Here is a 26,354-nt window from a genome sequence, read left to right as displayed (position 1 = left end):
CACATTTTTCAGAGGTTAGCCTAGAAAACAGCAACCGAGCTACACAAATACATCAGGAGAGTCTCAAGCGAACTGTTCTAGATCAGAGGTCTTCAAACTTTTCGATGCGAGACCCCACCCCCTGTCAAAAATTTCAGTCGTAAGGACCCCCTTCTGACAAAAAATTCTAAAGCTTGGTACTCCTCATTATTGATAACCATAATTCCCACAGCAAATCATTTTTACAGTGGGAAAATTATTTTAAACAGTGTTTGGCAAACCAAATGTTAGTGGATGACTGTGGTTTGGTGTCAGAGGCTTACCACACATCTCAAACAAAAAAGTTCCAAAAAGAATGAACCCAAAATGCACAATGGTACCTTTTTTCACAGACAAAACATAATTTCGCAAAAACACAACGCCTTTCTGAGTTAATGTGATGAGTGTGCCTGTTTTTCTCCAGAGAGATGGCCAATCTGTGGTTGCACCTCATTCATACCAGTTTAACAACCAAATATAACAATAAGCAACAAAAAGGTGACCAGCCTTGCTTTGCAAAGGACCTTCTACTGTGTGGCAACAAGTGCTGCTGCTTTTTAGTAACCTTTGAACTGTTTGAGATATAGACAACATTTTATTTAGTTAAAATCATCAGATTATGTGGCAAGTGGTGGATTATGTGACAAATGCGCAAATCTGTAATTATATGAAAATTGCTGCACATTCACATAATTCCAGTGGCCCTGGGTATAATGGCTGTAATGCACAGGATGCAACTTTGGTGCATGGCATTCGAGGAGAACCATACTATATTTCATGGGATGCGGATGGCTTGGCTTTTACAACTACATGGAACTGGAGGTTGCCGAACATCATTCATCATAATGAATACGTTCTATTTACAATCATTAATGGTGAACTATAAAGTCAAAGTAGAATGCTTTCTTTACTGATAGGGGAGGAAGTGGCCCTCTAATCTTCTTTCAAACTTTTTTGTAAAAAGGTTTTTATTTTTAACTAAATCAAAACAAACACTTCTATTTTAGCAAAAACTGACTCCTGAATATAAAAGTTTGTTGCTGTTGTTGACTTCAGTTTTTAGGTCTTTCAAGCTATCTTTAATGAAAAATAAATCAAACAAGTTGTTACTCTGTGGGAAATGCACTATAGTACATTATGAAAACTTTATTAATCAATGCATGGCAGAGGTCTGTGTGTAACCAGAGGGCCACCTAATTAAATCTTGGCTGGTGCAGTGGAAAATAGTGACTTGTGTATTTGTAGTGCTTTGAGGCACAGCTTGTGACAGAAAGCACTGTGAACATGTAAGTCATTATTTTATATTTGCATTACACACAGTATAAAATAGACTACTACAAAATGTGCAAAGCGGTTTATCATAAAATAGTGCTTACAAAATATTCATTTTAGTAACACCCAGACCATACGTAATAGAATTATTTTTACATAACTGCCCATTCAACACCTTTTCAGGGGTTGTAAACACTATGGGGGTCATTCTGACTTTGGCGGGCGGTGGAGGCCGCCCGCCAAAGTACCGCCGTCAGAATACCGCTGCAGTAATTCTGATTTTCTCAGCCAGAAGGCCGCCCGCCAGCCCAGCGGGAAACCCCCTTCCACGAGGATGCTGGCTCCGAATGGAGCCGGCGGAGTGGAAAGGGTGCGACGGGTGCAGTTGCACCCGTCGCGATTTTCAGTGTCTGCATGGCAGACACTGAAAATCTTGGTGGGGCCCTGTTACGGGGGCCCCACGACACCCCTTACCGCCATCCTGTTCCTGGCGGCCAAAACCGCCAGGAACAGGATGGCGGTAAGGGGGTCAGAATCCCCATGGCGGCGCAGCAAGCTGCGCCGCCGTGGAGGATTCCCCAGGGCAGCGGGGAACCGGCGGTACACCGCCGGTTTCCCGTTTCTGACCGCGGCTGTACCGCCGCGGTCAGAATGCCCAGGGATGCACCACCAGCCTGTTGGTGGTGCATCCGCGGTCCCCGGCCCTGGCGGATTTTACCGCCAGGGTCGGAATGACCCCCTATGTAAATACAATTACAATTAAAAGCATGCACTTCACAGTTTAGTTGTTAACTCTTTTTACTACCACCCAAAAATAATAAATCTTTTTCATCACAAAGCTTCCAGTGATTCCATCAATTATAGCCAGTACGGCTCCCAAGCATTCTTTACATTTGTAGATTACCCTTTACATTTACAGATTAATTAGCAGCACATATTTGCATTTCTCTCAGGTAAAGCAGGCAATCTGGCAAAAACAGATGTCTGCCCCTCTCTCGGTTTCACTTAACAGGAGACTCACTAAATGACATTTCAGCAGAAGCCACTCTTTTTCCAGAAGAAGACTTTTTTTAATTTGAGGCAAATGTAAGGCTGCGGAATGCGCACCCCCCTTACGATGACTCCACGACCTCCCCCCGGGTGTCGCGACCCACAGATTGGAGACCTCTGTGCTACATACAACCAAATGCTCCTAAAGCTATATTGTTCATGATATTCAGAGTCACTTTAGAGTGCTGTTCTTGACCATACCCAGATTTACTCATAAAAATCCCAGAATCACTTGGAGTGTGTACATCAGGATAACCAGAACTCACAGAGCTAAGTGCATGACAACATATTTATTTTTTTCAGAGCTGATTAATATACCCAGATCCATTCAAAGTGCTGCTCTTAATACCATTTGTCATTGCTAAGTGACCTGCCAAAGATAAAAGTCAGATATTTGATTGCCAAACTCATATTCACATCTTCTATTGTTCTGGTCTTGATGAAACTGAGTCATTGAAAACTCCTTATACTGCATCTCGGCATCAGTTGATTTGGCAAAATATTCGTACACACAGAAACTAAAATCATTGTATTCAATTCAACAGCCAAAAAGTTGAACGTCTAATCTGATGAGGTAGCATAGTATACTTCAATCCCTTAACATATGCCCCCCTCAAAACAGTATACTTCATCGCCTGATTTTAAAATATCTAAATCTATCACCCCTTCTGTCACAATAATGCACAATGTTGCACTCAGATTACATGCCACCCATTCTTCATTAGATAACCTCTGGCCTCAAAGCTCTATCCCTTTTATTATCTGAGAACTATGCTCTTCCTAACCCTCATCCATGACTTTGGCTTAACTCTACAAGGTGTGCTTTCCAACCCACAGTAGACACAGGAGAACTTGGTTCAATGCACCAGCAATGGATGTGAAAGACAGGTTACTGTAGCCTGTATTGCTCATGGCTTACTAACAATGCCCTAAACGATTCAGGGTACCATGGTAACAGTAACAAACCTTATTTCATTATTCACAGTTTCACACACACACAGTACATAGAAGAATGAATACTTTTTAGTCAAAATTATTTATGACTACAGAAATAATCTGTTTCTCGATATGTCTAAAACAACAAAACAGAATATTATAAAACAGTAAGCAGACATGTTATAAATAACAATAACAAAATGAACATTTCTAGATTGTCTTAAAATGTCATTTAAAATCTAACATCCTAATGCCTATTCATATATGCTACACTAAGAGAGCATAGAAGGCTGGGCAACTTGAAATCTAGGTGGTTTTCGGGAGAAGAGATGCCTTGCATACCTTGTTGACATCAAAGGCAGCCCTTATCAGCAGAGACGTGAAGACAGTGCTCCCTACGAAGTGTAAAGACCTGCTGCAGTAGCAGTCAGTTATCAGTTTGAGTCAGCTTTAACAGCTTCATGCTTCAAGTGGGATGTAGCATCTCTGGCAGAAGCAGTTTGTATATATAGTTAATCTTACCAAAAATTAGAATTTCTGACATAGGTTTAGAAATGTCTGACATAGGTTATATGTGTCAGGGTGAACGTCCCAAAAGTTTTCCTATGAACATATGAGGTAAAAGGATGTCAATCCAGACAACTTTATTTTGGTTATATGTTTGTATTTGTTCTTACTAAACCTTGACATGGTGAAGAGTAGACACTTGACAAAGAAGAATGTTGCATTAAGTGTTGCATCTATGTCATTAATTGAATTACAATTCTTTCACAGTTCTTAGAAAGATAGGGTCAGATGACATCTGCGTCCAAGGCCAGACATGAAAATGATTCTGCCTATATCGAGAAAGATGGTGACTTCCATTGTTTTAAAGTGGGAAGATAGTGACCTCAATTAGCCAAGATGGAGTTGGGGCCTACCTAAGATGGAGTTGGACCTTAGGGAGTTTACGTCAATAGTTTTGTTTTATCATACGGACTAATTCCCACCTGTAGTTTTACCAGTACTTAGAGTGCCCCATAAATCCTCTGTGGATAATAGAATTGTTTGATGAGCTGGCTGCTCTTGACAAGACTGAGTTACCAAGAGCAGGGCTGTAGACTGGCCTATTATAGCCTGCTGGCAGAATGACCAGTGCCAACTGAGCAGAGGTGTTTGCTCATAGCAATTAACAAATGCAAAAGTTGCCTTTGCCAGGTGGCACCCTCAAAGTATAGTCCTCACCAGGGGAAAACCATGAATGGGCTGCCCATCTACTGGGTTTGTACCTGTGAACACAGTAATAAGTCTATAGGTGAGCAGCAGGCTTCAGGGCTACGGACAAAGTATACCCAGCCTGCTCATTACCAACCAAGGGAGTCCACACGTTTCCCATATTCATCCTACAAAATCAAAACTAAATTAGATGTGATAAATACATGTTAAATTCTTTGTAATGTTTTGTATTACTCTTGAAATTTTGTTAGCTAATAATAGTGTTTTATGTAACTTGAGTTTACCAATCTTTCTCATAAATATTTTAAAGGGGAACATTGCAATTTACTCACCATATTTGAGATGAGAGATACTCATTTTAATAAGGTATATGTAGCTCCTAAAATTGTTTACTTTGGTAAATACAGTATTGGTGGCAATCTCCTCACATCAACTTTGGATGTGATCTATATAAATATAAATGGAGTCAGAAAGTGAGAGAATCAGGATGGGAAGATGAGCAGTGGACTCAAAACCAAGTGCCAGATGTATCAAGCATTTTTGCATTCGCAATCGGTGTGAATCGCAAAATTTGGCTGTTTGTGAATGCAAAATTGCCTTTTAAGATGTATCAAAGGCATTCGCTGTGCAATTTTAAGGAATCGCAAAAATAGCAATTCCTTAAAATTGCGACCCCATTTAGAGAATCACAAATTGCGATTCTCTAAATAGGAAATCACAAATTGGGAAATCCTATTTGCGATTTCCAAAGCACATGTATCAAGCATTTCCTAAATGCGAATTGGGCATTTAGGAAATGCAATTACCACCAAATCCAATTTGGTGGTAAGCATGTGCAATTTTTAAAAATGCATTCTAAATGCATTTTTAAACATGACATGTAGCACACACATGCCCCTAGGGCATGTGTGTGCTTCACATGTCAGCAAATATTTTTTTAGGTTGTGTCAGAGGGGTCCTTAGGCCCCCAGCACCCTGGGGTTTGCATTACCTAATTTGTGAATTCCTAACTGGGAAATGCAAAACCATTCGCACCCATGGGCCTACAGTCCCATAGGGATGAATGGAGTCCCATTCTTTAATTGCGATTCGGTAATAGCGATTGCGAATTTTAAGAAGTCGCTATTACTGAATCGCAAATTTCATACATCCCATTTTGCATTTCTTAAATAGTGATTTCTTAAAATTCGCTATTTAAGAAATGCAAACCTGGAGCTTGATACATCTGTCCCCAAGAGTTGAGATTTAGTTTATGTAAGGCCTGATTCAGACAGGCTCCAGGTCCCAGCTTATTCCATACACGTTTAAGTATTTATTAACTATACTGATGTATGCCTGTTTTAACTATTACTATGACTGTATGTTGTCTGCATTGTGGAAAAGCTTCAGTTGGAGAGATTGGGTACTTGTGAAATGTACAAATATATTTTTCATTTTTTTCCTTTGCTTGGCAATCTTTTTATGCGGTATTTCTCCCCTCAATCTTGTACCACCATGACATAAGGGGTGTAATGTAATGGGAGGACGTTTTCTTCAAATCAAATAGAAGCATATTATACATTAGTCTTATATTCAGGAGAGTGGTCCTAGGCTATGGGAATGCCAAATGTACATTTATTCATAAGTCACTTTCATGACAACACCTCTCAGGAAAGTGGCTTACAAATAAATGCATATTTGGTATCACCCTGTCAAATGTGGCCCATTTGATCTACTTGATTAGTCTTGGAATCTTGCTTCATTGGTAAACATAATCTGTGGGTTGGGGGGATACCCACTTTAGTAGCTTCAGTCTGCAAGGCAGGGAGCCCTTTCTCCTGCAACCTGTAGGAAATATATATATATATATTTTAAATATATATGTATGTCTATATATGTATATATATATATTTATATATATATATATATATACACACACAAAAAATAGTGACAGTCGCCACTAGGTAGTTATAGTTAGGACCATGTTTCCATAGGAAAAGCGTTTTTTTGACTTCCCTATATCTTTGGCACTGTTTGACGAATCTTCATGAAACTTTCCCATAAAAAGTGTTGGGGTCATTATTGTTGCGCATGGAAAGTTTTGGGGTGAGCTGGTAAGCGGGGTCCAAGAAAAAGGGGGCTCAAAAAAGGTTGTGTTTCCCATGTTAATTTCCACAGGATTCTTTAGACACGACACAAGCCGAACCACTGGACGGAATTACACCAAATTTGGCAGAAAGCTGGCTCTTGGTACGCAGACTACCGTTTGCTTATTTGGTGTGAATCTGTTCAGTAGTTTTTGAGATACTAAGGGAAAATAAATTTGTATATCTCTGGCCATAAATAATTCACTAAATTTGTAAATTTTCCTTGAATACACGTGCAGAATGAAGCGTTGCAATTGGCTGACCACAACCTGACTGCAAAGTTGCGGCTGCCATTTTATTTCATGTGACATGGTCCCCGGGGGTGAAAATCCAAATTCAAAGTGGCATAAGGGGTCAGGGCGATGGTGCCCTGACCTCATAGGTGTGATGTAGGTGTGTTGTAGGTTCAAATTCTGGTTTTAAAATAATTTTGCGTCACTATGCACAATATTCATGAACATTCATGAATTATTTGTGATTATGGAAAATTTGAATGAAAAAACACAGACTGATTCATACACTATTTCATTCGTTCATACATGCACTCAGAGACTCATGCTTCCACTCACACATCCACTCAGACACTCATGCACCCCCTCACACCCACTCAGACTCATACATCCACTTTCAGACCCACTCAAAGACTCACGCACCCACTCACAGAGACAGGCCGTGTGGCCAACCTGCGCTGCCCACAGCCAAAGGATGTGCATGGGGTTGGGTGGTTTGAAAGGCTTTGCTGCAAGGCCTGGTTGCAGGCCATGCCTCATAACCAACCCCGAGTGCGGCAGGGGTTAGAATAATGTTTAGTAATTAAAATTCCTTTACGTTAAAAAAACATAGAAATTCACTGAAAAAACTAAAGGTTAAAGGGATATTAGGTTCTGAATTTACTCATACAAAAACCACAGAAATTCAGCAGTTAGAGTTATTTTAAGTAACTATGGCCCTCATTACAACATTGGTGGTAAAAGCCGCTTACCGCCGTGCAGAAGACTGCCAACACACCGCCGCGGCCGCGGAATTCCGCCAGAGCTATTATGACCCACATCTCAGAATCCGCCAAAATTCAGACACCCACACAAGTCCGCCACACCAAAGGTCAGTGATAAACTGGCGAAAACAAAACCGACACCGTCACGCCAACAGAAATACGCCCACACTATCACGACACACGAATCCACGCGGCAGTCTTTCAACCGCGGTATTCCATTGGCGGTACACACCGCCGCACTCAAAATACACACACTCCCACAAAACACAGCCACATTGGACGATTCAAAACACACACACCTGAGACACATACACACACCACTCCCACACACCCATTACAATATAAAACCCACAACCACATCACCCACAAACCCCTACGACAAAAAATACAGAAAGAAGGCCAGAGAGAGACACCACCAGCAAGTACAACAGCATCCACAGGCACATAACACCATCACCCACACAACTTCCACGCACCTCACACAACACACCACTACATATCACCACACACTCCACCCCACACATCACCTAGACCACCCCATGGCACGGCAAAGACAGCCCAGGTTCTCAGAGGAGGAGCTCAGGGTCATGGTGGATTTAATCGTCCGGGTAGAGCCACAGCTATTCGGATCACAGGTGCAGCACACCTCAATTGCAAGGAAGATGAAGCTATGGTGAAGAATAGTGGACAGGGTCAACGCAGTGGGACAGCACCCAAGAAATCGGGAGGACATCAGGAAAAGGTGGAACAACCTACGGGGGAAGGTGCGTTCCGTGGTCTCAAGACACCACCTGGCGGTTCAGCGGACTGGCGGCGGACCCCCACCTCCTCACCCACAACTAACAACATGGGAGGAGCAGGTCTTGGCGAATCTGCATCCTGAGGGCCTCGCAGGAGTAGGTGGAGGGATGGACTCTGGTAAGTCAAAGCTTTACTAATATATCCCCCTCCCTACCTGCATGCTATCACATAACCCCACCCTCACCCTCACCCCCATCACACCAACTCCTCACAAATGTCCCAATATCACAAACTACCCATCCCAACACCAAGCCTTGCATGCAGCAACAAAGCATGGACACCCATCACTAAAGCATGCACACTGCACATAGCCATACCCCCTCTAAACCATCATCACACAAGCTCCCACACAGGAATGCCAGCACGGGGTACACGGTCACCCACCCATTGCACACCATGACACACACAGATGCAATAATCATGCTTTCCACCCCTGCAGGACCCCTACCCAACGTCACCAGACAGGAGGGTCCAGACATGTCCACTCCACCCACAGAAGAGGCCCACAGTGATGACAGCAGCTCTGTCCAACTGGATCTAGATGACCAGCCCGGACCATTGGGGACCTCTGGACAGTCGGTTCCCCTCACACAGGCACAGGTCACCACAGACCTTCCCCCCTCTGAAAACACCAGCACAGCACCCACCCAGCGGGCCCATACCTCTGTCCCCAGGACAGGTCAATCAGCTGTGTGTCCACCACTACAGGGAACCCACGATAACCCTCCACCCCAACAACAACAGGGACCTGGGGGCAGTGGCAGTGGGCACACGGTCCAGGGGACGGAGGCCCAGGAACACAGGAGAACTGGGAGGGCTGCCGTGCGACAGGGGGCGGACAGGCCAAGGGAACGCAACCTCCACGAGGCCCTCTCCTCCATCATGGGAGCATACCACCTCTCCCAGGAGACGATGGCAACGGTACTGGCCAAGTTTCAGGAGACCCAGCGCATGCAGGAGGAACAGTATTTGGGCTTCAGGGAAGAGCTGAGAACCATCAGCTCCACCCTGGGCACCATCGTAGGGGTGCTGAAGGAAGTACTCAACACCAGGAGGGACACTGTGGCACTACAAGGGACGCCTGACACTAGCATGGACGATGAACTGCCCACCACCTCTGCCGGCGCTAGTGGACAGGACGGCCCGCCACAGGACCACTATACCAGCACCCCACCCCCTGCAGAGGGAGACCCACCCCTGAAAACGGTCCCTGAAATCCAGGAACAAGACAGAGAACGATGCCAAGACCCCCGCCAAGAAATGAGACCACCCTGATTGTCATCCTACTGTCCCACTTTGTCACCCTGTCCATAATTAAACTACCCCAGCTCCACTTCCTATGCCCATATGGGCAATGCACCTGTGAGACTAATAGACTGGACTCTGCCATGGACACTCCTCCGCCATCACCCCTCACCAATTAACTTCCCCCTCCAATATTTTGCATTGAAATAAACACACCTAAAGCAAAAAATGATCTGGAGTCTGTCTGTGATTTCGAAATAGTGTATTAGCAATTACAGTGACAAAATGTGTTTGAAATAGTAATGTCAACATACCTATGTCACACAGCTCTAGTCCATGAGGAATGTAAGCAGATGACACACAGTGGGACCCATATCTGTGAAACCGTAAGGGAAAGTGACAACTCAGTGACCATACACTGGGTGAAAACGACAGACAGGATAGAGGTAGTAGTGTAAAAGTACATGTAGTAGGCAGGATTGTATTCTCACCTGTGTTTCACTGGAAATATTGCTGGATCACTGAGTCCCTGTTCTGCATGTCTTCTTCCTCTGCTTCATCCTCATCACTGCCCACAGGCTCCACAGCTGCCACAACACCGCCATCTGGACCATCCTCCTGCAGAAAAGGCAGCTGTCGTCGCAAAGCCAAGTTGTGAAGCATACAGCAGGCCACGATGATCTGGCACACCTTCTTTGGTGAGTAGAATAGGGATCCACCTGTCATGTAGAGGCACCTGAACCTGGCCTTCAGGAGGCCAAAGGTCCGCTCGATCAAGCTCCTAGTTCGCCCATGGGCCTCATTGTAGCGTTCCTCTGCCCTGGGATTCCTCACTGGGGTCAGTAGACATGACAGGTCGGGGTACCCAGAGTCACCTGCAAATGGCGAGGGACAACTGTTAGACACACACTAACCTGGAGGGATAACCCCAGACAACCATTCCCACTGTCTTGCTTCCAGGAGCTCACCTAATAGCCACGCACGGTGCCTCTGGAGTTGACCCATCACATAAGGGATGCTGCTATTCCGCAGGATGTAGGCGTCATGCACTGAGCCAGGGAACATGGTATTCACATGTGAGATGTACTGGTCGGCCAAACATACCATCTGTACATTCATGGAATGATAACTCTTCCGGTTTCTGTACACCTGTTTACTCCTGTGGGGTGGGACCAAAGCCACATGGGTCCCATCAATGGCACCTATGATGCTGGGGATATGTCCCAGGGCATAGAAATCACCTTTCACTGTAGGCAAATCCTCCACCTGAGGGAACACGATGTAGCTCCGCATTTGTTTCAGAAGGGCAGACAACACTCTGGACAACACGTTGGAAAACATAGGCTGGGACATCCTTGATGCCATGGCCACTGTTGTTTGAAATGACCCACTTGCAAGGAAATGGAGCACTGACAGCACCTGCACTTGAGGGGGGATTCCTGTGGGATGGCCGATTGCTGACATCAGGTCTGGCTCCAACTGCGTACACAGTTCCTGGATTGTGGCACGGTCAAACCTGTAGTTGATTATCAAATGTCGCTCCTCCATTGTCGACAGGTCCACCAATGGTCGGTACACCGGAGTATGCCGCCATCTCCTCACATGTCCCAGCGGACGGTGCCTATAAAGGACAACAGCGACCACAGAGTCAAACAACTCAGAGGTATGTACCCACAGTTTACCCAGAACACCAATCATACACAAAAGGTGGCCTGTATGTGTGTTGAGGCTAGGCCTAGATATGTGTGACACAGTTGAAAATGAGGCCATGTGGGCCCCTGAAATGGCGGCTGCCTGACCTCTAAAGTGGGACAATGGGATGTGAGGTAACTGCGCTGGCGTTGTACACCGTCGCGGTAGGCGGTCGGAGACCGCGGCGCAATGCTGCATTGGTTAACATTGGACCCCATGGGTACCAGGAGCCAATGACGATGTACGCCGGCGGTGATGGTACGCACCGACGCGGACGTGACCACCATTTTCTGTCACTTCAATCACTCGATACCTGATCTTCGACAGGAGAGGACCTACACTGCAAGTGCTGCTGTGACCTCAGTCTGGAAGAGACAATGGCTCGTGCATCTGGGGAAAGGGCCCCTGCCTTCACATCTGAGGAGTTGGAGAAGCTCGTTGATGGGGTCCTCCCCCAGTACACGCTACTCTACGGTCCTCTAGACAAACAGGTAAGTACACAGGGAGCATGTTGTATGTGGGCTGTGCCTGTGTGGAGAGGGCTGGATGTAAGAAGGAAGGGGGCAGAGTGCTGCGTGCATGTAAGACGGTGAGCTCATGTGCCACATGGCAAGGGTAGGGATGGGGGCCACTCACTTTGATGGTGCAGTTGGTAATGACTTCTCTTCTTCCCCTGTACACTTCATGTAGGTCAGCGCCCACCATAAGAAAGATATTTGGCGTGCCATCGCCAAGGACGTCCGGACCCTGGGGGTCTACCACAGACGGAGCACCCACTGGCGGAAAAGATGGGAGGACATTCGCCGCTGGAGCAAGAAGACGGCGGAGGCTCAGCTGGGGATGGCCTCTCAACGTGGGAGGGGTGGCAGTCGAACCATGACCCCCCTGATGTTCAGGTGGACTACCCGGAGTTGGATGGGCGCTTGAGGGCATCACAGCAGACACAAGGGGGTGAGTACACTCTCATTCAGCTGACTTTACGCGCAGTGGAGTTGTCTGGGTGGGAGAGGAGGGCTGTGGGTTTTCCTAGGCCAGGGTGAGTTCCGTAGGCTAGGCCCCTCCGTAAGGCATGGCCCTGAGGCCCCCTACCCCACCTCTGTAGAGTGCCAAGTACAGCTATTCATGCCCCTGTGTCATCTATGTGTGCAGATGTCGTCCATAACCTTGTAGGCCATTTCCCAGGAATTGCACTGTGAAGCCCAAGAGCGCGACGTAGTGCAGGGGGTCTCTGTGTCTGTCTTGTCCGCCAACGTTAGCGGTAATCCATGCACTCAACATGTCTTTCTTCTGTCTCCCTCCCCCCTTTTTTTGGTCTTCCTGTTCTTGTGTGCATTAGCATCATCGGGCGGAGGAGCAGTGGCACCGGAGCACGAGGGAGCTGCATCCCACATGGCCATGGAGGGCGACACTACGGAGTCTGAATTCACAAGTGGGACTGAGGGCGAGGGGAGCTCCACGGCGGGGACAGGAGCTGACACCAGCGACACAGACTCATCCTCTGATGGGAGCTCCCTTGTGGTGGCGGCAACATCTGTGCCCCCCGCATCTACAGGTACAGCCGCCACCCCCCCTACCAGCACCGCCCTCCCAGCAGCCCCTCAGCCTTCGCCCCGTGCACGCTCACCCAGGAGGGTGGGCATCACCTTCGCCCCAGGCACCTCAGGCCCTGCCCCAGTCACCCCTGCTGCCTTAGTGAGGAGGCCATTGACATCCTCAGGTCCCTCACTGTTGGGCAGTCTACAATTTTTAATGCCATCCAGGGTGTAGAAAGGCAGTTGCAACAAACTAATGCATTCCTGGAGGGCATTCATTCTGGTCAGGCGGCCCTTCACCGAGCTTTTCAAACTCTGGCCTCAGCACTGATGGCAGCCATTGTCCCCGTCTCTAGCCTCCCCCCTCCAACTTCCTCCACCCAGACCCAATCCCCTGTACCTCTGCCTATCCCAAGCACACCATCAGACCAGCCTGCACACACCTTACCACACAAGGGAAGCTCAGGCAAACATAAGCACTACACATCCCACAGGCACTCACGCAAGCAACACACACATGCAGACACACCAACATCCACTGCCTCCACTGTGTCCCCCTCCTCGTCGTCTCCCTCCTCCCTCCCAGTCTCGTCTACACTCACACCTGCATGCACTACCTCTACAGCCACGAAGTCCCTCACCAGCACACCCACCAGCACACCCCGCTCACGTGCAGTCACCACCCCCACTACCATTCACACGTCCCCTGTGTCCTCTCCCAGTGTGTCTGTGACGCCCCCTCCCAAGATACACAAACGCAGGCACACACCCACTCAACAGCCATCCACCTCACGACAGCCTCCAGCGCATGCACCTGCACCCAAAGTCACCAAACGTACACCTCCTACAACCACCACCTCTTTCTCCACTCCCAAACCCCCTCCAGCTACCCGTCCCAGTGTCTCCAAAATACTTTTCCTGTCCAGCCTTGACCTTTTTCCCACACCTCCCCCACCCAGTCCATCTCATAGGTCCCGAAGTAGCACCTCAGCCACAACATCCACGGGACCAGTGGTGCCTGTTGTCACAGGTATATGGAGTGCACCGGCCACCAGGACAGCCAGTGTTGCACGGAGCCACAGCACAGCAAGTCCCCCCGTGAAGCATCAGAAGTTGACCAGTGCCCGGTGGGAGAGGGGGAAGACTCCAGCCACCAAAGCCGCTCCCAGGGGTCCCGGTGGGAGTGTGGAGTCAGCTGTTACACCTCCCAAGGTGGGGAAGGGCCACAAGAAACCCGGCAAGTCTGGGAAGAGCTGCACGGCAGAGAAGACCGCCATCATCCCCGCTGCCCAGGAGGGCCCCGCCAGCCCCAGCCCAGCTGTCCAGGAGAGCCCCGCCAGCCCCAGCCCAGCTGCCCAGGAGGGCCCCGCCAGCCCCAGCCCAGCTGTCCAGGAGGCCAGCACAAGCACCGCTGTGCCATGAAGGACCGCCAGCACAAGAACCGCTGGCCATGAAGGACCGCCAGCACAAGCACCACTGGGCCAGGCACCGCCAACTCAAGCACCGCTGAACAGGGCACCGCCAAATCAAGCACCTCTGAACAGGGCACCGCCAAATCAAGCACCGCTGAACAGGGCACCGCCAACTCAAGCACCGCTGAACAGGGCGCCGCCAAATCAAGCACCGCTAGCCCATGAGCGGCAGGGGCACTGACGCAACTGGGTCCGTCACGGGGTGAGTGATGCACTCTGGGCACCAGTCCCCCTCCAGAACCAGTGGAGACATGCATCCACTACCTCTGTCCTTCACAGGATGAAGCACTCTGGGCACCAGTCCCCCTCCAGAACCAGTGGAGACATGCATCCACTACCTCTGTCCTTCATTGGATAAAGCACTCTGGGCACCAGTCCCCCTCCAGAACCAGTGGAGACATGCATCCACTACCTCTGTCCTTCACAGGATGAAGCACTCTGGGCACCAGTCCCCCTCCAGAACCAGTGGAGACTGTTATCCACTTGAGAGACTGTGGCTGTGCACTCCCCAGGATGCAGCAGTGGGCAACCCACCCACTGTAGAGACTTGAGAGACTGTGGCTTTGCACTCCCCAGGATATGTCAGTGGGCAACCCACCCACTGTAGAGACTTGTGAGACTGTGGCTTTTCACTCCCCAGGATGCAGCAGTGGGCAACCCACCCACTGTAGAGACTTGAGAGACTGTGGCTTTGCACTCCCTAGGATATGTCGGTTGGCAACCCACCCACTGTAGAGACTTGTGAGACTGTCGCTTTGCACTCCCCAGGATATGGCAGTAGGCAACTCACCCACTGTAGAGACTTGAGAGACTGTGGCTTTGCACTCCCCAGGATATGGCAGTGGGCAACCCACCCACTGTAGAGACGTGAGAGACTGTGGCTTTGCACTCCCCAGGATATGTCAGTGGGCAACCCACCCACTGTAGAGACTTGTGAGACTGTGGCTTTGCACTCCCCAGGATATGGCAGTGGGCAACCCACCCACTGTAGAGACTTGAAAGACTGTGGCTTTGCACTCCCCAGGATATGGCAGTGGGCACCCCACCCACTGTAGAGACTTGTGAGACTGTGGCTTTGTACTCCCCAGGATTGAACAGTGGGCATAGAGCCCCCTCGTGGATCTGGCGCCGTGCACTCATCCGGCTGAGGTGCCCCCCCTTCCCTTCCCCCTGAGGTGCCTGTTGTATTTCTATCTGATGCCCCTGCAGTGTTCTCTCTGTTTTGATCGTGTATCGAGTGTGGGCCTCGCCCATGTATTTTGGGCCCAATGGTCCACGGACTATAAATGGTGCAATGCCTGGACTTGTATTATTGGTGTATATATTTGTTTATAGCGTATATATATGTTTGAGTACTGGATTTTAATATATTACAATGGTTACACTCATTTCCTTTTGTCTTTGCATTCTTCCGGGGGGCTTGGGGGGTGTAACTGTAATGTATCATGCTGTATTAGTGTGTGTGTTGTAGTGGGTGAGGGTGTGGGTGTGGCGTGTGTGTGTCTCTGTTTTTTGCCTCCCCCCTCCCCTGTGTCGTAGGTGAAGTACTCACCGTGTCTTCACCGCCGGCATTCGTGCTCCTGGTAGAGGAGCAGGAAGACTATCGCAGGTAGAATTTGGAGTTCCGGCTCCGTGGTGTCCTCGTTCCTCGTGGGGTATGTAGAGGTGAGCGTTTTTCCTTCGGGATTCCTGTTTCCGCCGTGTTTTTATCCGCGGTGAATCCACCCCGGAAAAGTTGGCGGATTGGCCTGTCATAATAGTGTGGGCAGTACATTGTCTCCCGCCTGTCTGTTGGCGGTGACCGCCGCGCTGTTTGTTTGTACCGCAGTGGCGGTCGGAGTGTTAAAGTGGCTGTCTTTGTTGGCGGTTTTCGCCACGGTCGTAATTGCAATTTTTTTTACCGCCGGCCTGTTGGCGGTTTTACCGCCGCTTTAACACCGTCCGCCAGGGTTGTAATCACCACCTATATCTTGGACCCTAAGGTAACTATACCTCCTGCCTTCTCCATCCATAGCTAATTACTCCACATCATATATAATTGAAAAGATCTTGTATGACATCTTTGATATTATCACTGCAACATTTACAATAAAATTATTGATAAGTCAAGTCAAATTAATCTTTATTCGGATATTACTGCATAAAAGATATACAGATTTGTTTTTTTTAAAACAAAGATAACATGCAATAAAATATTTCCTCACATTAATAATAATTAAATAAAAGCCTTCATTTTAACAAGTTTGGCCATTATTCATTCTCATAACAGAGGATTTCTAGGTGCATAACTTTTTTCCTCTGTTCTTTAGCACATAGAACACATTTTATCACTGCATAACTTTTCTCTGTAGTATCCAATTTATATAAATATGAAAAGCTTCTCTACAATAAAATAATTTGTTAATAACAAATAAAGGTTTTTAAAAACATTTCCTGATATCCTGATATAATCTGCAAGATATAATAAAGTGCATCGTGGATTGTGCAAATCATCCCGCACAGGGACAATTTGGTAAGCTTTTACTCCATATCCCCATCTTTGGGAAGGCCACTAAAAAATGCAATGTCCTAAAACACATTTGAGTTAAATAAAATCTTTCTTGAATATTTGATACTGTTAATAAATAATTTTGAATAGTCTTGTTGGCTTCAGTCATATAAAGTGCTACTGTCGATTTCTTACATTCTCTATTGGCTCTGTCACTTTCTCTCCATTCCATTAGTTGGTTTTTCAATTCTTTTTTGCTGAGTTGAAGAATGGTGCCTGGATCATCTAGATTTGAGTCCAGATTTATACTTTTCAGCACATTTTTTAGGTGCACAAACCATGTAATTCTGACCCAATGTTCTAGTGTAAAGCAGTCTTTAATAATCTCTTTTGTAAATGGTGTCCCTTCTTTAGACCAGATGCCATGCCATGCCAATAAGGCACTAATTTATATTAAGTCTTCCACACAGGGACAGCCTAATTCCCTATGTACATTATAAGTAGAAGTGGTATTTGGCACAGCAAGTAGTCTGCAGAGGAATGTATTCTCTAATACTTGGAATGACTGAATCTCGAGCATTGAGCCCCAAAGGACAGAACCATACATGATACTATTAATTGTTTTACTTCTATACATTTTAGCACTTCCCTAAGGGGGTTATTACCAATTTTCCTTGAAAATCTAAAAACGGCCTCTGTTGCACTCATATACTTCATCTTAGTTATTTCTAGGTGTTGGTTCCAGTGACCCATATTAGAATACTGTACAACCAGATATGTAAAACTATTTATCTCTTCACATTTGTGACCCTTAATAAAAAAAGTTTTCTTTCTGGTCTTTTCCGGGCCACAGATCATTACAACTGTTTTGTTCAAATTCAGGCACATATCTCTACCCTCCATAAACTCTACAAAGCCCTCAATCAGCAGTTGCAGCCCGTTTGCGGGTCGTGACAATAGGACCGCATTTGTCTGCATATAGGAGGACTGGGACAGGACATTCCCCTATTTTAGGTGTATCAACTGCCATATTTTTAGGTGGTCATCTATCCCATTGATACAGAGGGAAAATAGAAGGGGAGCTTTCTGACGTATGCCTCTCCTAATCCTAAGGCCTGGGGTACATTCACCATTTCTTCCATACTGCACTCGCAATTGGGCCTCTGTAAGTATCTGATTATCGGTTGCCCAAGACTCTAATCTTATTAGGAGTACTCTCCCAGCATTTAGGGTCGCCTCTGTTTCCCTTTTTAAACCTAGGAACAGTTTTACTTTCTGTCCATGAAGTTAAAATATAACCCTTTGTCACACTAAAAAAAACTTGGATCCAAATAGGGCACCATAGATCCATGTATGTCAGGTAAGCGTCTACTGGTACCCCGTGGAGACCCGGTGCCTTCCCTTTCGAACATCTTCCCAGTGCAGATCTAACTTCTTCTAAGCTAATCATTTTCAGAGAGAGTGGCTTGATCTCAATTATTCCAGCATTCGATGAATGCAAAGCCAAGTGGTCTAGATTAAATATTATGCCAAAATGGGAGAGCCAGTCCGCTGAAGGAATATGTGCAATAATTTCAAGTGCATCTGTATTTTTTAGGAATTGTTGTTTAATGGTTTTCCAAAATAGGGTACTATCTCTCAGTGCTGCTGCTTGCTCAAGATCATCCCATGCCCTAGCTCTTAAGTGTGCCTTCCTAGTCTCCAGTGCATGTTTATAGCTGGAATGTTTGGTAATTATTTCTTCCCTATTTCTTGGCCGAGCCTGTTGGGCTCGCTTAAATTCCTGACTTGCTTGTGAGCAATCACGATCAAACCACCCTTGTTTTACCCCCTACTTATTACGGGATGTCACTTTTAGGCTTTCTGAAAAGGAATTGCTAAGTTGATTGAAGGACGATAAGATCTCTAATGGACTTTGATTAAATTCTGTGCATATTAACATTTCTTGTTTATGTCAAGTCACAATTTTTATCATCAGGTCTATTTCATTTATACCAGTCCATTTTATGGCAATTCCACTTTTCATTCCTATGTTTGTTGCGAATTGTTCTCCTATATTGCAGGGTTTCGCTAGTCTCAGGGTAAGTGACAAAGGGTGGTAATCACTAAATATAGCTGACTTAATCTTTAGTGGTTCAATCATAACAACATTATTCCTAGAGATTAATTTATGGTCAATAGTTGAAAAATGGCCTCCTCCTCTAAACTTTGGATGCTTCTCTCCCTTGGCCCCCTCTTGTTCCACCAGTTCCAGATCGTATCGAAATATTATTTCATTGAATATAGTTCCATAATTATTTTGTAAAAAATGAGATTGGGCATTTCCCCGATCATTGGTAAATCCACTTGCCTTTTCTGTAGTAATCTGGCACATCCAATGTTAAAATCTTCAGCTCATATTAATATATTAATATGTATGTGGATGTTATATCATTTAGAAATAGATGTAGATCATCCTGGATGGTTAATGCCATTGTTTTTTTTGTATCATCAAATTTGTTATTATAATAATTGATTAGTACAATTCCTATAGTCCCATTTACCCAGAGATATCAAAACTGATATTAAGGGGAGTCAAGGGAGGATTTTACCAATGCAAACAATACTAATGTTGAGATCAGTGTTGCTAACCCCCCTTTAGCCCTCCCGCTAGATAAGGGGGAAGCTGGTGTAATAAATGCAGAGTATCCTTCGATAAAGAAGGATCCAGTGTGCCATGTCTCTTGTCGGCAGATTATATGTGAAACACTTAGTATGGTCTGCCATTCCGTTTCAGCCAGTTTAGTTGATACCCCAGCTATATTCCATGACATAAGGGTAATTAATAAGGGTGTTAAGGACCTCCCGTCAATCTCAACATTACCATTACAACTAAGGAGATTGGATTTTGACTCTGTAGTGATGTTTAATGTTTGATGTGGGGCAAACACCCGTATTCTATTTATATCCTCCTGATGCCAATCCAGATCCTCTGTGTCACTCAGGGGAATAAATCGATTGGAGCATTCTATGTTGCCATACCTATCCAGATAGCTGGGTATTTCCCTTGTATCCCCTGAGTGTCCTGCACCTAGAATATTCATCGTTCTATAGAAATACCTTAAGGGAACAGCCATTATCTCCCTTCTCATGTTTTTGCAAGTTCGATGTCTTTTATCTAAATCTAACAATACTTTTCCTACAAAGCGAGGGTCATGAAAATTAACCACTATACAATCTCCCTCTTCTTCTTCCATATATCCTACCCACCAAACTTGTCTTGTATATAGGATTTCATGAAATAATATATCAGGTGTGCATATATTCATTGACAATCAATGTGATACTTTGTATCGTATTTCTGGCCAGGTCTCAAAAATGTTTGATCACAATTTGGGAACATTTTAAAGTATAATTGTATATGGAGTGGCATCTAGGGGTAACCTCCTTTGCGGATCTATCTCTATTCACACTCTGCCATTTATGTTTTACATCTAATTGCCTCACTTGATTAGTAATAGGTGCCTTTTGTTAAGATGATTCCCTCTGTGAGAGTGATAGGTTTTCATACCTCTTTTTATTAGAGTCCACATTCCCTGTCATTGTAATGTTCCTTGTACTTATATCCACTTTATTCTCGATCAAGGCGCTATCACAACCAAGGAAGGGATTTGTAGCATTAATCACCATGTTATCATTTTGTTTCTATATTGCTTACACATTCTTTTATTGCCTTAATGTCTAGCAATACTTTGGACTCAATATTGTCTAAATTGCTATGCAACTTCTTAAACAAAGTTTCCATACTTTTTAACAGGGAGCCATTATAGCCTATTGGTGCGGCTAACGATTTTCCTCCATGTATTTCAGAGGGTATTTTCCCACCCTTAGGAGGCTGTAATAGTGGTATGGGATTAGATTTTGTTATCTGCCTGCTTCTCTTCTTCTTAGGTGGAGGAGGAGTTAGGTCATGTATACTATTCAGGGGTTCAATTCCAACTATTGTGTCTGTTGGTCCTGATGGGCTTAAAGAAGACCTGGGAACCACACCAAAAGTACTTTCTTTTGGAGATTCTAGTTCGATAATCGAGTTAGCAGCTTCAGTACTCACTTCTATAATGGCCTCATGAAGAACACTTTTGGTTGCCACCAGACGTGCTTCAGCATTGATAATCTCTTCATTGAGTTTCCCCATTGCGTGTGTAGGATACTTAGTAATCTTAATCTAGTGGTGCTAGAAGTTTTTGTGCTAATACCATTCCTAACTTGCTTCCTTTTCAACATTATAAATGTGTTCTATAATTGTTTAATAGGGTTATCTTTACTAATCAAGGCAAGATTTATACAAATTTGTGGGGTAATTAGCAGTGCATGGTGAGGGCATGTGAGTGGGAGCATCAGTGTCTGAGTGGGCTCCTGAGGGGGTGCATGAGGGTCTCATCGAGTCTGTGAGTGGGTACATGAGGGTCTGATTGGATTTTTGAGTGGGTGCATAAGGGTCTGAAAGGATCTATGAATGGGTGCACTAATGTCTGAGTGGGTATGTGAATGGATGTGTCAATATCTCTGTGGGTCTGTGAATGGTTGTGTGAGGGGTTGAGTGGGTCTGTGCGTGAGTACCACAGTGTCTGAGTGGGTCCCTGAGTGGGTGCATGAGGGTCGAAGTGAATGTGTTAGTGTCTGTGTGGGTCTGTGAGTGGATGTGTGAGAGTCTGAATGGGTGTGTGAATGGGTGTGTCAGTGTCTGATGATAGTCTTAGTGGATCTGTGAGTGGGTGCATCAGTCTCTGAGGGGGTCTGTAAGTGGGCGTCTGAGAGTCTGAGTGGGTCAGTGAGTGGGTCCATCAGTGTCTGAGTGGATCTGTGAGTCAGTGTATATGCCTCTGAGTGGTGTGGTAGTGGATGTATCAGTGTCTCAGTGGGTCTGTGTGTGGGTGCATCAGTGCCTCACTGGGTCTGTGAGTGGGTGCATCAGTGCCTGAGTGGGTCTATGAGAGTCTGAGTGGGTCTGTGAGTCCATGCAGCATTGTCTTAGTGGGTCTGTGAGTGGGTGCATGAAGGGCTTGGTGGGTCTGCGAATGGGTGAGTCAGTGCCTCAGTGGGTCTGTGAGAGGGTGCATGATGGTCTCAATGGATCTGTGAGTGAGTGCATGAGGGTCTGAGTGGGTCTGTGACTGGGTGTGTGAGGGTCGGAGCAGGTCTGTGACTGGTTGTGTGAGGGTCTGGTTGGGTCAGTGAGTGGGTGCATCAGTGTCTGAGTGGGTCTGTGAGTGAGTGCATGAGACTCTCAGTAGGTCTGTAAGTCAATGCATCACTGAGTGAACGACTGTTTTTTTTGTTGTCACTGACATTCTCGAAGGCATCGCAACATTACACAGGGGCCGCACTGGGGGCCTGATTTATACTTTTTTAGCACCACATTTGTGTGATTTTTTTACGCAAAAGCAGCGCTAACTTACAGAATAATTAAAATTCTGTAAGTTTGCATTGCTTTCGTGTAAAGAAATGACGCAAATGCAGTGCTAAAAAAGTATAAATCAGGCCCTGAGTGTTGCGATTTATTCACGATTATCACAACACTTCCTCGGGTGCAGCCCCCCTCCAACATAATAGCCCGAGGGAGGTGGTGGTCTCTGGGGTCAGTAGGCCTGCAATGCATCCCCTATCTGTTTTTAGATTAGCCCTGGGTAGGTGGCAGTCCCTGGAGTCTGGGGGTCCATGAGGCCCCCTGCTTAGAATTTCAAACATCTGTCCTGGGGAGGTGGTGGTCCTTGGTGCTGTGGGAGGGCCGGGCACCAAAATACATTGTGTTTCATTAGATCCGTGCAGAGGTGGCAGTCTCCAGGGCTGGGGGGGGTAGGTGCCCCCCCACTTTGTGTTTTATTAAAGCCCCAGGAAGGTGTTGATCCCTAAGCCTCTGGGGGCCTGTGTTTTATTATCTGCAGAGGTGGCAGACCCAAGGGTTGCTGGGGGCCGCCCGACGCCACCACATTCAATAAGGCAGTGTCCCCAGGACCTGGCTCACCTGGGGACTTCACTAAAACAAGTATGGGAGTCCACAGCCATTGTGGCCCCTGCAGAATATATATTTTTTTATTTCTTTTTGCTTGGGGAGGGGTGTCTTTCTGGGACCCCAGAACTAAGGGGTCAGGGTGTCCCTACCCTGTGCCTTTCTCTCATTTTTTACATTTTTGTCTGGGACTCGGCTGAAGCCTTGTTGAAGTGTTTGCCACCAATCAGATCTCAGCACGAGATCGGGAGGGTTTGGGGAACCTTCGCATCGATATATATACAAAGTAGTTTCTTCTATAATTCCTCTAAAACTACTAAATGGATTAACACCAAATAACAAAAAAGGCTCTTTCTGGGCCAAGACCTACCTTTCTGCCAAATGTGGTGCAATTCTGTCCAGCAGTTTGGGCTGTAGATGTGTTAAAAATCCCTATTGAAAAATGTATGGGGAAAATGCATTGTTGGGCCCCCCACCTCCCGTTTCTCACCACCCTGCTTCACGGATCACCCCAAGACTTTCCAGATGGGTGTCATATTTTCTTGGAAAATATCATGAAGATTCATTAAACTGTGCCAAAGTTATTGACAAAACAAAAAATGCTTTTTCTATAGAAACTAGGTCCTAACTATACATTAAATAAATACCCAGTGACGTTCGCCTAAGTATAACCTCCCTGTAACCTTTGTTTTTTAAGTGAATTTCTGTGTTTTTTTAATTCTATTTCCTAACTATAACATCCATGTGACCTGTAGTGTTTTCAGTGAATTTCTATGTTTTTTTTAATGTATAATAATTTTCATTTCTATATGTTAATCCAACCACTGCTGGGCATGGCACAGCCCGGCCCTGAAATCAACACTCTATAAGCACCCAAGCCTGCAGCCAGACCTTGTGGCCAAGCCCTGTAACCACCCAACCTCATGCTGTGCACAGCCCATTGGCCATGCGCAGTAGGAGTTGACTGCAGACTCTCTGGGTATAAGAATAGGTGGGAGAGGGTTATCTGGGGGGTGAGAGTGGCTGTGAGAGTGTCTGTGTGGGTGTGAAAGTGCGTATATTAGTGTTTTAGTGGGTGCGTCAGTTTGTGTGCGGCCTTGTGAGTCGGTGTGTGAGGGTCTGACTTGGGCTGTGAGTGGGTGCACGGGGGTCTGAGTGGGTCTGTGACTGGATGAGTGAGTGTCCAAGTGGGTCTGTGTCTGGGTGCTTAAGTATCTTAGTAGGTGCGTGAGTGGGAATACTAGATTGAAAGCGAAACAGAGAGAGATAAAAAAAGTGAGAGGGAGAGAAATAGGAAGTTTTTAGGCTTTGATGTATGATATACCTTCTGCACAAGCTAAATGAAAAAAATGCATCTGTCATTTTTTTAAATTTAAAGTAATTTTTACTTTTTTGAAAAACAAAAGTAGGAAGCTAGTCTGGCTGGTCTCGAACCTTGGATGCTCAGTGTGAAGGTCTGTAACCTTCACACTGGAGTATTTTTTCTTTTTGAAATTTATTTTTAGCCCTTTATGGGCTATCTGGGACTGTGAGGGAGCCCTCAAGAGCTCCCCTGTGGTCCCTACACATCCATTCATTTATTTAGTTTTTAATTAATTATTAAAATGCCCTTTACAGGCTACCTGCTTGCTGAGGGGGTCTGTGACTGGGTGTGTAAGTGTACAAGTGGGTCTCTGTCTGGGTGCTTAAGTATCTGAGTAGGTGTGTGAGTGGGAAAACTAGATTGAAAGCGAAACAGAGAGAGAGAGAGAAAAATTGAGAGGGAGAGATATAGGAAGTTTTTTAGGCTTTGATGTATGATGTACTTTCTGTACAAATTACAATGAAAAACAATGCATCTGTAATTTTTTAAAATTTAAAGTAAGTGGGAAGCTAGTCTGGCTGGACTCAAACCTTGGATGCTCAGTGTGAAGGTCTGTAACCTTCACACTGGAGTATTTTTTCTTTTTTATTTATTTTTAGCCTTTTATGGGCGCAGCCCCTACACATTCATTCATGTATTTATTTTTTTAATTAATTATAAAAATGCCCTTACAGGCTACCTGCTTGCTGAAGCATTTCATCTCTGTCCCCTGCACGAGATAAAAGCTCCACTGTTTGTCAGTTGGACCTGCTTTACAGGTCCCCGCTGTCGAACAGTGGAGTGTTTGCTGGGCCTGGGTTGCAGCTTCAGAGCTGCAGTCAAGCATGAGCAAACAGCTATGTCATGGGGTGGGCAACTCAGACATTGCAGGAGCCGGCCCTGGGGGTTGCAGTCCCCAGGGCTATCTGTGGCTCCTCGAGGGGGGCCACGTGACCCCCATTCAATGTGAAGATATCGCCAGGGAGATGGTGGTCTACGGCGCTAATGGGGGTCAGAAACGGACCCCATTTAGTTATTTTTACTCTTTGCCCTGGGAAGATAGTAATCGCCGGGGTGCTGAGGGCCAACGATGCCTAACAACACAAAGTGTCCGGAATCTTTCTCGTCCCTATACAAATTTGGATTTCCTTAAATTTCTCACAAACTACTAAAAGATTTACACCAAATAACAAAAAAGACTCTTTCTGGACCAAGAGCTACCTTACTGCCAAATATGGTGTAATTCTATCCAGTGGTTTTTAAGCTATCGCTGTTCAATTTTTTCTATGGGAAACACTCCAAATTTCAGCCTCCCTTTATCTCCGTCCCCACTTGATGGATCACCCTGAAATATTCCAGACAGCAGCTCACGCGACTGTTGAATTTGTTTTGGAAAATTTCGTGAAGATTCTTCAAGTGGCGCCAAAGATATAGGCAAGCAAAGAACTGCATTTTCTATAAAAACTAGGTCCTAACTATAAATACCTACTGGCGATCGCCAATATAGATATATATATATTACCTAATGGCAGTCCGTACTAGGTAGTTATAGTTAGGACCATGTTCCCATAGGAAAAGCTTTTTTTGACTTGCCTATGTCTTTGGCACTGTTTGAAGGATCTTCATGAAGTTTTCTAAAAAGAGTGTTCTGGTAATTCTTGTTGTGCATGCATAGTTTTGGGATGATTTGTCAAGTGGAGGGCCAAGAACAAGGGGGGTAAAAAAAGTGTCTTTCCCATGCTAATTCCCATAGGAGTTTTGAATACTATACACCAAGTTAGCAAGAAAGCTAGATTGTGTTCTGCAGATTGTGCTTTTGTTATTTGGTGTAAATCGGTTCAGTAGTTGTTGAGAAATATAAGGAAGTCCAAATTTGTATATCAAGGGAGCGGTACCACCCTAACGACTTTGCGAAGAATAACAGACTTATGCAGGAAATACAGAGCTCTGATTGGCTGCCAACACTTCCTGGCTTCCACCTAGTTCCACAAAAAAAGTAAAGGGGCCAGAGTAGGAATACCCTGACCCCCAAGCCTTGTTCTTGGGGTCCCAGAGGGACCAGAGCAGGACAAAAAAGCATTTTTTTTTAATTGTTGCTGTGAATATTGTAAATTCACTGCAAAAATGAAAAACAAAAGCGCGGTGTCCTGCTCTTGTTTTTAAGCTCACCACCATGTGGGCC

The sequence above is a fragment of the Pleurodeles waltl genome, chromosome 1_2 (assembly GCF_031143425.1).
Source record: "Pleurodeles waltl isolate 20211129_DDA chromosome 1_2, aPleWal1.hap1.20221129, whole genome shotgun sequence".
NCBI classification, from domain to species: domain Eukaryota; kingdom Metazoa; phylum Chordata; class Amphibia; order Caudata; family Salamandridae; genus Pleurodeles; species Pleurodeles waltl.
Note: the sequence above shows the minus strand (reverse complement) of the source record.